The sequence below is a fragment of the Parasteatoda tepidariorum genome, chromosome 10, assembly GCF_043381705.1.
Source record: "Parasteatoda tepidariorum isolate YZ-2023 chromosome 10, CAS_Ptep_4.0, whole genome shotgun sequence".
In the NCBI taxonomy this organism is placed as follows: Eukaryota; Metazoa; Arthropoda; class Arachnida; order Araneae; family Theridiidae; genus Parasteatoda; species Parasteatoda tepidariorum.
Genome location: NC_092213.1, coordinates 31,566,951 through 31,577,195, shown reverse-complemented (window position 1 = coordinate 31,577,195; position 10,245 = coordinate 31,566,951). Strand labels below are relative to the sequence as shown.

At 27.4% G+C, this 10,245-nt stretch overlaps 1 long non-coding RNA gene across 1 annotated transcript; it reads right to left on the bottom strand.

Moving 5' to 3' along the window:
* Positions 1–2,953: 2,953 nt before the first annotated feature.
* On the bottom strand, positions 2,954–8,909 carry LOC107438434 (uncharacterized). Its single transcript, XR_001583366.3, has 3 exons — positions 8,586–8,909; positions 6,137–6,334; positions 2,954–3,203 (listed from the first exon to the last, which is right to left on the bottom strand). It is a non-coding gene; the product is annotated as an uncharacterized lncRNA (long non-coding RNA).
* Between the last annotated feature and the right edge of the window lie 1,336 nt (positions 8,910–10,245).

Genomic DNA, 10,245 nt, shown 5'->3' with positions numbered 1-10,245 from the left:
ATATTGAATTAACACAGTTTTAAAATATATATATATATATATATATATATATATATATATANTATATATATATATATTTCTAATAAATAAAAGAATCGTATGATGTACAAAAGTCCTATGCATTTTGAAGTCAGACTATCCCACTTTATTCAAAAACATAACGTTTTTTTTAAGCTTTGCAGGAGTGAAGTTATTCTTCGTTTTTGCTATTTTTTTTTTTTTTTTTTTTTTTTTTTTTTTTTTTTTTTTTTTTTNTTTTTTTTTTTTTTTTTTTGCGTACTAATGCCGTTTTATATCTGCTACTATTACCTTGTTCTGATGGTAATACTCTGAATTAAATGTATATTTTCCTTTACAATACCTCTTATTTACGGTCACTGTTTATTACGGTTTTTTTTTTAATCTGAAATATTCATGCGAAATTTCCATGTTCTAATTTTACTTTTTGAATCCAATTTTAAATATGTGATTGAAACAATAACATTATACTTTTTTCTTGAGTAGTATGTTTGATTATGGCATTTCAGCGGATTTGTGTTTTACTATGTTGCCGTCTGCAGTTATCTCGAACCCTTTCAACGTTTCAAGAACCTCTTGATGCCAGATTGCGAGAAACACATTAATTTGGAAGTTGGTAGCGATGCGAAACTTAAGTATAGAAGTTAAACAGTTAAGTAACACTGATATGAATTAGCGGTTTTTTGTCTTTCATGTGCATTTCTTAAAAACCAGCATTAGTTTTCGTATCTGTTAAACTTCATCTTTATTCTATACGCGTTCAGATCTTTAGTATTTGTTTGTGTTTTAATAAAACTTTTTTTCCCTTCTATGTTACGGCTTCTTCAAGGCATCCGAAACAATATACAATTCATCAAGCAAATGTAATCAAAATTCTATAATGAATAAGCAATATTTTTGACTTTAGTAAAAGAGAAAGCTAAATTGATGCATAAAAGAAACACAATGATTAGGAATTTCATTTCATTGGTGCAGAAGAAACACAAATAAGTAACATATATATGAACTAGCGTTTTTGTTTTTCAATAAATGGAACATTAATTTTCGAAGCTGCGTCTGTTTAACTTCATGTATATTAAATACACATTCCAACCTCCAACATTAGGTAGTCTTTTAGCAAGTTCTTTTTTTAGGTAGTCTTTTTGCAAGAACTTTCTTTTCTACGTCATTAAGATATTCGAAATGCACCAGGTATCCGAAATATTGTTCTTTGACTTTCAGGAACAAAAAGAACTGAAATGACTCTTCTTTTCTATTATTTCAGTAATAGATAAGACGAAGTTTTATTTTTTGGAAAAATTAGGACAATTTTAACTTATATAAATTTTATTGAAAATTCGACGTTGTGATAGTATAATCTTTGTTTTTATTTTTCTGAATTGTGAAAAAAGAATTTGGGCTGTAGAAGTTGTCCAAAATTTATTTTTACTGGTAAATTTATCTTCTTTATTCTTAATTTTTATATTTTTTAGTGTTAATGATCCAATATTTTAAAAATCTATCAAGTGTCAGCAGTTTATTTTTGTATTGTTCCTTGTAAAACATTCCAAAGCGTCTAAATTGATTAGATTCTAGAAGTTAGGAGAATTATTTTCCATAAGTAAAGAGAATTTTCAGCTATCGAAACCATGCCGTAATAGCGTGCACGTTTTTATTTTGAAAGGCATCAGAAATAATATAATTTATTAAGCATTGTAAATATAAAAAAAATTATTTATAAATTATGCTTTCGATAAAAAAAATGGTGCAAATTGTAATATGGACACAATTACTAAAACCAGACGAAATTCTTCGTATATTTAACATATTAGACATAATAATATAATTTGGTCTTTATGAGCTGATCATTCGAAGATTTTGAGTCTGCTTTAGTAATTGTGTCTGCATGGCAATTTATATATAATCCCAATGGAAGATGCATCATAAGAGTTTTAGAAAAGTAATTTTTTTTAGCAAATTTTAAATAATTTTATAATTGTGAATCATGTCTATAATAAAACCATTTACATGCTTTCTTCACTTATAATATCATCAAAATCTTTTTAACCCCTTCCTTCTCGCTCCAGTCAAAATGACGGAGTGAAGTTTCACTCTCTATGTCTCGTGCCCGTGATATTTCGGAGCCGGTGTGTTCAAAAGTAACGAGTCGAAAAGATAAAAGCAGTCTATTTCTTATTCGCGGAATCATGCTTAATTCTCAATCTATACACCAGATGGTAGTGCCAGACTATTCGTCATGTGTTTAGAGATAGTTTATATTAAATTAGATGTCATCACTCAATGAGCGTGTAAGTTAAAAATTTACCCAAAAATTAAAAATGAGCACATATATTGTATATACACTTAGTGTTAGATAATTTTCTTGAATATAAAAATTATCATTTTTATAACCTTTTTCTTCAAAATTATGTGACCATTAATGGGTTTATTTGATAGATGACAAATGTGCACAGATTTTATTTCTGGTATAATATGTCTTAAAATAACGCAATTACAAAACAATGTGATAATTACGCGAAAATTTCTCTTCATATTGTATAGTGATACGATGCACATTAATGCATTGAATGACTATTTTTTAATATTTAAGAACTGAAAGTAAAAAAGCATAGAGTTAAAGCATTTGAAAGCAATGATAAATTTTTTTTAAAGAATAATGTTTAAAGGAGATAAAGATGAAAACTTTATACTGTAAAAACCGTAACTTATGATTACAATTAAGAGGAACACAATTTATTATACTTGTTTTTATAAGTCTTTTTGCATTTTAATTTTTCTTATACTAGAAATTAGTGCACTGAATAGATTTTTTCCCTGTCAAATATCATCTTATAATTATTTAACTTTCTATTTCATGTGCATTTATCTTGAAATATTGTACGGTTGTGTAATTTTAAAAATCTACGAATTTGAAGAAATATATTGATACAAAAAATTTTGGGTCACATAATGTTTTATTGAATTTACTTACTAAAATACACCATGAATATTTCAAAGGATTAATATGTGATAAAACAAACAAAATTTTAACGAAAAAGCGTAAAAACAAGCAAAATTTTTTACAAAAAAAGCGTTATTTGTATGCTTTTATTATTACTCTATTTGTTTATTCTTCAACCATATAGGCTCTTTAAAGCAAATTGTAAAATGATTTTGTTCTTCAAAATGGAATGTTCTTCATTTCTCTGAAATAGAAAAAGAAATACACATTTAGTTTTAGTACTTCGTCCCAAAAAAACATAATAATTAATAGTTATTATAACTATTATTAATTTAGTAAGGGTTTTTTAATTTTTTAAACGATTACAATTTCAATAATAATTTTTATATGCACATTAAGGTAATCATGTTTTTATAATGATTTAAAGCTAGCACATGGTGCATTGACAAACAGCACTGATAAATGACCATCATAAGATTCTAAGAATATAAAGGATTATGTTATTATGGAACACCTGGTATATTAAAGAAATCACAAATAAATAGTTTCTTGTTCATCTTTAAAATTTTTCAAAAGAATCTAAAATTAAATAATATATTTTTACTATAATGCTATGAGATGTAATTCATATATTTAATTTATTTTAATACATATTAATTCAATTTAGTCAAAATTATTTCATTTAACCAAATTGTACTTTAAAATAAATCCAAATTCCGTAAAAAATAAATTTTTTTGTAAAAATAAATAAATAAATAAATACTTCTATAATGTTGTAGATTGAGAATAAAAGAAATTGCAAAATTGATAAAAAGAAATCGTAAAATTGCTAATTAATCAATAATTTTAATTACGTTATTCTGAAAGGAAAACTCTTGCCAAAGAAATGATAATAAAAAAAATTATAATTTTCTTAAAGATATTTAAGCTGATCATCAGTTTTAAAGTCCAGACAATTCTTTTCAGCAAGATAATATAGATATTGCTTCGTGTTTAATAAATAAAAACTACCGCCTTTTTTTTTATTTTCCTTAGCAAAAAGCTTTTCATAACATTTTCAATATCTTATCATTTAGATATAATTCGAAAAACACATTATAAAATCATCTCAGCATTGATAAAAATCATTCTTTTATTATTCTTTATTTGACAAACAAACCCTTTTTCTTTTCAGATTTTAAAGTAAGAATTTTCTTTGATTTTTTTTTTTTTATATTAAAGGCACTGTTGGCACTTATCCCGCCATTTACAATCAACGAGTACATCAACTGGGAATTTTATTACTTTTTTGCACAATAGGTAATCTGGGAATTGGAGAATACCTCTGGTAAAGGACATGATCGGTTTATGTACGTTTTTCCCCCTGCACTCAAAAAGAGAATGGAAGCATATTCAGAGACATGAATTTCATATGTACTTTCTTCAGTTGCATAATAATAATAATAAACCAAATATCTTTATGGGCTTCACAATGGGAATTTCTTTCCTACCTCTTGGTAGAAAAAGAAAGATAAAAAAAAGGGAATCTTTTATGAAAACTACATAAAAATATAACTTCTGTCTGGAATATTAATTTAATCGTAAATTTTTATTGCATGCAAAAAAAAAAAAAAAAAAAAAAAAAAAAAAAAAAAAAACATTTTTTGATCACATCGATAGGCCATTGCAAAATAAATTTGTCCTCTTTAGTTAAAATTATAGTGATTTAAAAAAAAACACTTTCCTCAATAAAACCAGCTACCTAATATTAAATAAATAATCCTAAGAAACTGTGTAACGGTAAGATATTACTTGAATAAAAGCTTCAATCGCTTCAAAAATATACCAATTGAAGTAACTGTTGACGTGTTCAAAAGTACCGGCACTCAGGATGCCGGTACTTTTTATCGGAAAATGTTGCAGAACAAAAAAAGAAGAAAAACTGATAGACCATAATTACTGTAAAAATTATGGTATAATACTCTAAGGTGAAGATGGATTTTACGGATGAAAGTGTAGGAACTTTGTTGCGTAATTTGATCCAGAATGCTTTACAGTGCTTAAAAAGTACCAGCACTCAGGATGCCGGTACTTTTTACCGGAAAATGCTGCAGAAAAAAAAACTGATAGACCATAATTACTGTAAAAATTATGGTATAATTCTCTACGGTAAAGATGGATTTTACGGATGAAAGTGTCGGAGCTTTGTAGCGTAATTTGATCCGGAATGCTTTACAGTGCTTAAACTATTTGTATCGATTTTAAGATCGACGAGGTTTTTTCAAAACCTCATCTGTTTTTAAACTTTCTGGACACTTTTGGACTTATGGATTTGGTCTAATTGTAATGGACCTCTTGGGGATTAGAAAAAAACAACAACAACGAACTATTTAAAGAGGAATTAGTTTTTAAAATAGTCATTTTCGGCATAAATTACTTTACTAATGAAGTACTCTTTTCATAACTGTACTATTTGAAGTTATTTTTAATATTTTATCTGATATGAAAGGTGGTATCTGGTATATACGGTATATCCTAAATCAGAGAAAAATATTCTAGTGAAATTACCATACATTACGAAATCCGCAATAATAAAACCAAAATATATGCTATTTATACTATTCATTTGACAATTTTTCCGTTCTTGTGAATTAAGTCCCGAGAATTTCGGTTTTTAAATTATGGTTCTTATTACCGCACATTTAATAAAGAATACAAAACTGAAAAATAAATTTAATTGAATAATTAGTTTTTAAACTATGTTCTAAGTTATCATGAAAGATTACCGAATTTTCCACTTGTATCAAATTTGTTACATATTAAGCAACCATATTTTATTGTTAATTTTACCAAAATAATTAACGTGCTTCGGTAATAATTACCGAGCTTTTTGGTGTTTCCATAGAGCCAGAAACACGGTAATTTTACCTTATCTCATCGAAAAGTCAAGATGAATCATTTCTTAAAAAATGCCGTTGTCATAAACACAATATTAGTTGCTTATTTGCATAATTATACTATTTATAGAAGTTCGTTACCATTTGTAATGATAAAGGAGTCATAAAAGTTTGGCTTATATTTTGTTAAGGATTCTAGATCAAGAGTAGTCAATAGTAAACAGCCTGCATATTTTCGAAATATATCTTGCGTTTGCTTTTGCGAAAAGCATTTCTGATCTAGATACATAATTTTACTTACTTAGATCTTTGAGGTGAATTTTATACTGCCTTATCTTTTGTAGAGGAAGTAGGGAGAGGCGTATGCACCATAAGTTGTTGGGTAATTGTAGTAGCTGTAGTAGTCATATGGGTATCCTCCTCCATAATAACCCCCGTAGTAGTAGGGTAATGCTGAAACTGCTGAGAGGAGAGCAAAGAAAAGGAAAAAGATAGCGACCTAAAAGTAAAAATAAATAAATAAGTGAACTAAAAAGTAAGAAGAAAGAGAAATAAATAAATAATTTTGAAAGCATTAAAAAATTGCTCACTTGGAAGAATTATACATATTTTTAAAATTATTATATATATATATATATATATATATTGGAAATTAATTAATCATGTTCTACATAAACCTGAAAAATTTACAGTTGCTCTTGTTGTTACTTAGCCTCCTAGTGTAGGAAAGCCTACACCAGGTCCAAAAGACTCAGTCACCTGAGAACATCGAAGATCTTCTCCTGCTCAACAAACAGCTGTCTCTAGGAGGCTCCTAAACAATTAAGAAGGTGAGCAGGACTAGAGTGCCTGTATTGAACAGAAGCAAGAAGAAATTTTTTTTAACCATTCTGAAATCACATGCATTTCAAGTGACCACTTCTGAATCTTGCCAAGGCCGATTGTAAATTCCTGAGACCGCAGCAAAATTTAAAGTTAAACAAGTTTTCGATTAGAAACCTCAGGGCAATAGAAAAAGAGGAAGACCTAAAAATACTTAGAGCAGGATGATTGTAAGCGAATTGAAAACAATAGAAAAGACATGAAGAGATACAAAATATCTGACCACAAATGGAATGGAAATGAGATGGAAAGTGAGATGATGATGGAAAGCTATGATAGAAGCCCTATGCTCCAATTCGGAGTAAAGAGGAAAATGTATGTGTATGTAACGTAAAAAGTAACGTGACGTGAAAAGTATAAATAAAATATAGTCTGATGATCTAGTAGATAAGTAGTTTTGCACTGTTTTTAGAATAATGTATTCTATATCGAGAAAATTTTTCTTATTTTTTCAATTTCTTATTCCAAAGCAAATTATTATTATTATATTACTATTATATTATTATTGGTGAATATCTAAGCAGATTCTAAAATATTTTCAATATAATTTTAATTTAAATCATATAATACGTAAGTTCTTATAAAAGGAAAAAGTGAATATGAAATACACACTTTGTGAGTATGTATCGGATATTTTATCAGGTGAGAGATGAAATTTCGATAGATCGGTGTATTTTATCGGGATGAGATTTATATCAGACTCTGACAATATACTTTATATTTAAATAGTATTTTTATATGTGTAAATATTTCAAATTAATAATACATGCGTGAATTCCTTTCTTGGCATTATTTTCTTTTGCTTACATTTTTACTATCATATTCATAGACAAAATTTTAATGAAAATAAATAATACTTTTTTTTCCAAGTTGTTAAAAAAGTGTAATGTAAACTTTAAACATATAGATATTAAATTTCTAGGAGCAAAAAATTCAGTAAGTAGCTGATATCTACAATTGTTTTCTAATTTTCAATTTCAACATTTTGTTTTTAATAAGATGTGTCATCCCATTTATGAAATCAAACATTTTTAGTAACAAGTAATCTACTGTAATGATAGTCCATAATTTGAAAGATAATCTTTAAAGAAAATCTTTTAAGGAAAATATGAATCTTTTAAAGGAAATATGAATGAAAAGTGTTCCTAAACTTTGACATTAGGATAGTCAAGAACATAAATCCTGCATTTTTAACCATTTCTATTAGAGTTTTATTAACACTTTATCTCTTATAATTTTTTTTTTAAAAAAAAGGGAGGGATAATTTGCTTGTGACATGTTAGAAAGTATTCCACTGTAATAATTTGTACATGCAAAATTCGAAAGTTTATTTCAATGGGCTTCTTTTAAAAAATATGAAAGCAGAATTTTCCTAAACTTTAGCTTCAAGCATTGATGTCATTCATTGTGGCATGTTAGGATGTATTCACCTATAATAATTTGCGTGCGAAATTCGAAAGATAATTTTAACGCAATTCTTTTAAAAAACATAATCGCGGAATTTTCCTAAACTTTAGCATCAAGCATCAGGAGTATAATCGCCTATTTTTTATGTAATTTCGTTTAGTATTTTAACATATTAGCTCTTATCATTTTTCTTAATGTAATGTATTTGATTACTACAGATTAAGGAAATAGAATAATGTGAGCTATTAACATTAGCTTAAAACTTTTACATCAGAGTACAATCCTTATATAGGAATAGAATTTTTCCATTTTCAAAAATAATTTTTTGCAAGCATTTTTTCTAGACTCAAACAACTTAAATATTAGTTTCGTCCAGAATTTATAAAAATATAGATATAATTGATTTATAATATAAGTGACCATTTCTCCCAAGTACTGCAAAAGAAAGCATGTTTACTTACTAAGGTCTTCATGTTGTCAGGTAGTAACTGACTTCACAAAAAAAAATTTACTGAATATAGCAGGCGATGAACACCAAAGCACCCAAAAAGCTTATGTGACATAAGATTTCCTAAGCACCCTTTCTTTTTATACCAGCAAAAATGACCTTGCAGCGTTGCATTAGGGGTCATCATTTTGCACAAATTTTCAGCTCATTTTCTCAGCCCTGCTGTTTCATAAATTCATTTTGTAAGAGTTATTTGTGGAAGAACAATCATATTGATATATGATTGCTGTGGAAAAACCTCTAACTTCATAAGCGCTCTCTTGAATTCAAGGTATGCACAATACAGGCGTGCGAAATGAGTATATCTCTTATTCAAAGTCATCATAACGTGTCTGCGAGCTACAAGCTTCGCCTATTGTTTTCGGTCGTTTGTGTAATTCTCCTTTATTTATTATCAATTTCATTTGCTGATGTTTAACTTAACACTCGTCTGAGATCTTGCAAAATCTCTCTTTAGAAGAGAAAGTGCTAATAATTATTGCTACAATATTCTAAAGGTGTATTTTCGTGATATCGTCTGCTACTCCGTTATCGAAGCGTGAATTAGTAGAGGCGAATAAAATTTGTATTTGTTCTTAAAATGTTATTCTTTGACATTCAAATGGCAGTGTTAATTCAGAAATAATGTGAGTTTTACAAAGCACGATTTTTATTATGGCCGTCTGATTCATTTGAAAATGGCAGACAAACGATGACTAAGAGGTTATTCAACTATATAAATATTTAAAATTCGTTTAGTTCTGATGAACTAAAATGACAAAAGATTCTTCTTTAAAAGCTGATCAATCAGAAAGCTGAGTCATTTATTTATCTTTTCGTTTGTCTGGTAATTCTTCGTAGTATTTAAAATGTTTTTAAAAAAGATCGTTCACGTGGTTTATACTGGGGCCCTTTTCAAATGAGTGTTAGGTCATTTATCCTGATGGGAATGCTTTTGAGGATGGTATTTATGCCAAATTATGAAATAAAAATTATTAAATTTTACAAAGATGGAATTCAAATCCATTCAAAGCGTTTAATATGTAAATAAAGTATTAATAAATCCACTTTTTTATGCATTATTTTGCGAATAGCGTTTAATTTGCAAAAGTAACATTTTATTCAAACCTACTTTGAACCTAATTTACTTTAAATACTCTTTTATAAAGAGATTTTGAAAAAGAAATTTTTTAATCATTTAACAGGAAATACTAAATTGTAATCTGATAGTATAAAGATTTGTTGCTTAGATATAATTTTAGTAATCCGTGCTCATTTGTAATATTAAAAAGAAACGCTACTGTATAGCATTTTTAAAAAAAATTCATTTTTTACATATTTTGATAGTGGGCAACCAGGAAACATTATTCAGAAAAGTATAAGCTTAAACTTATACGAATGAGAGGGAATTTGCACATTTCATAGTAAAGCATATATGGATGAAATTAAGATTAGTTTCTGCAAACTTAAAATGGAGTTTTCTGAAAAGGCTTTCTCACTCTGTAATTTATTTAAACATTAAATAGCATTCACATAAGAAATAGTTTTCCAATCTTAATTTAATTGCAGTTTTTTTTTTGATTAATTGAAAACTTAAACATAGGCTTTAAAGAACACTTTTTATTTAATGTGCT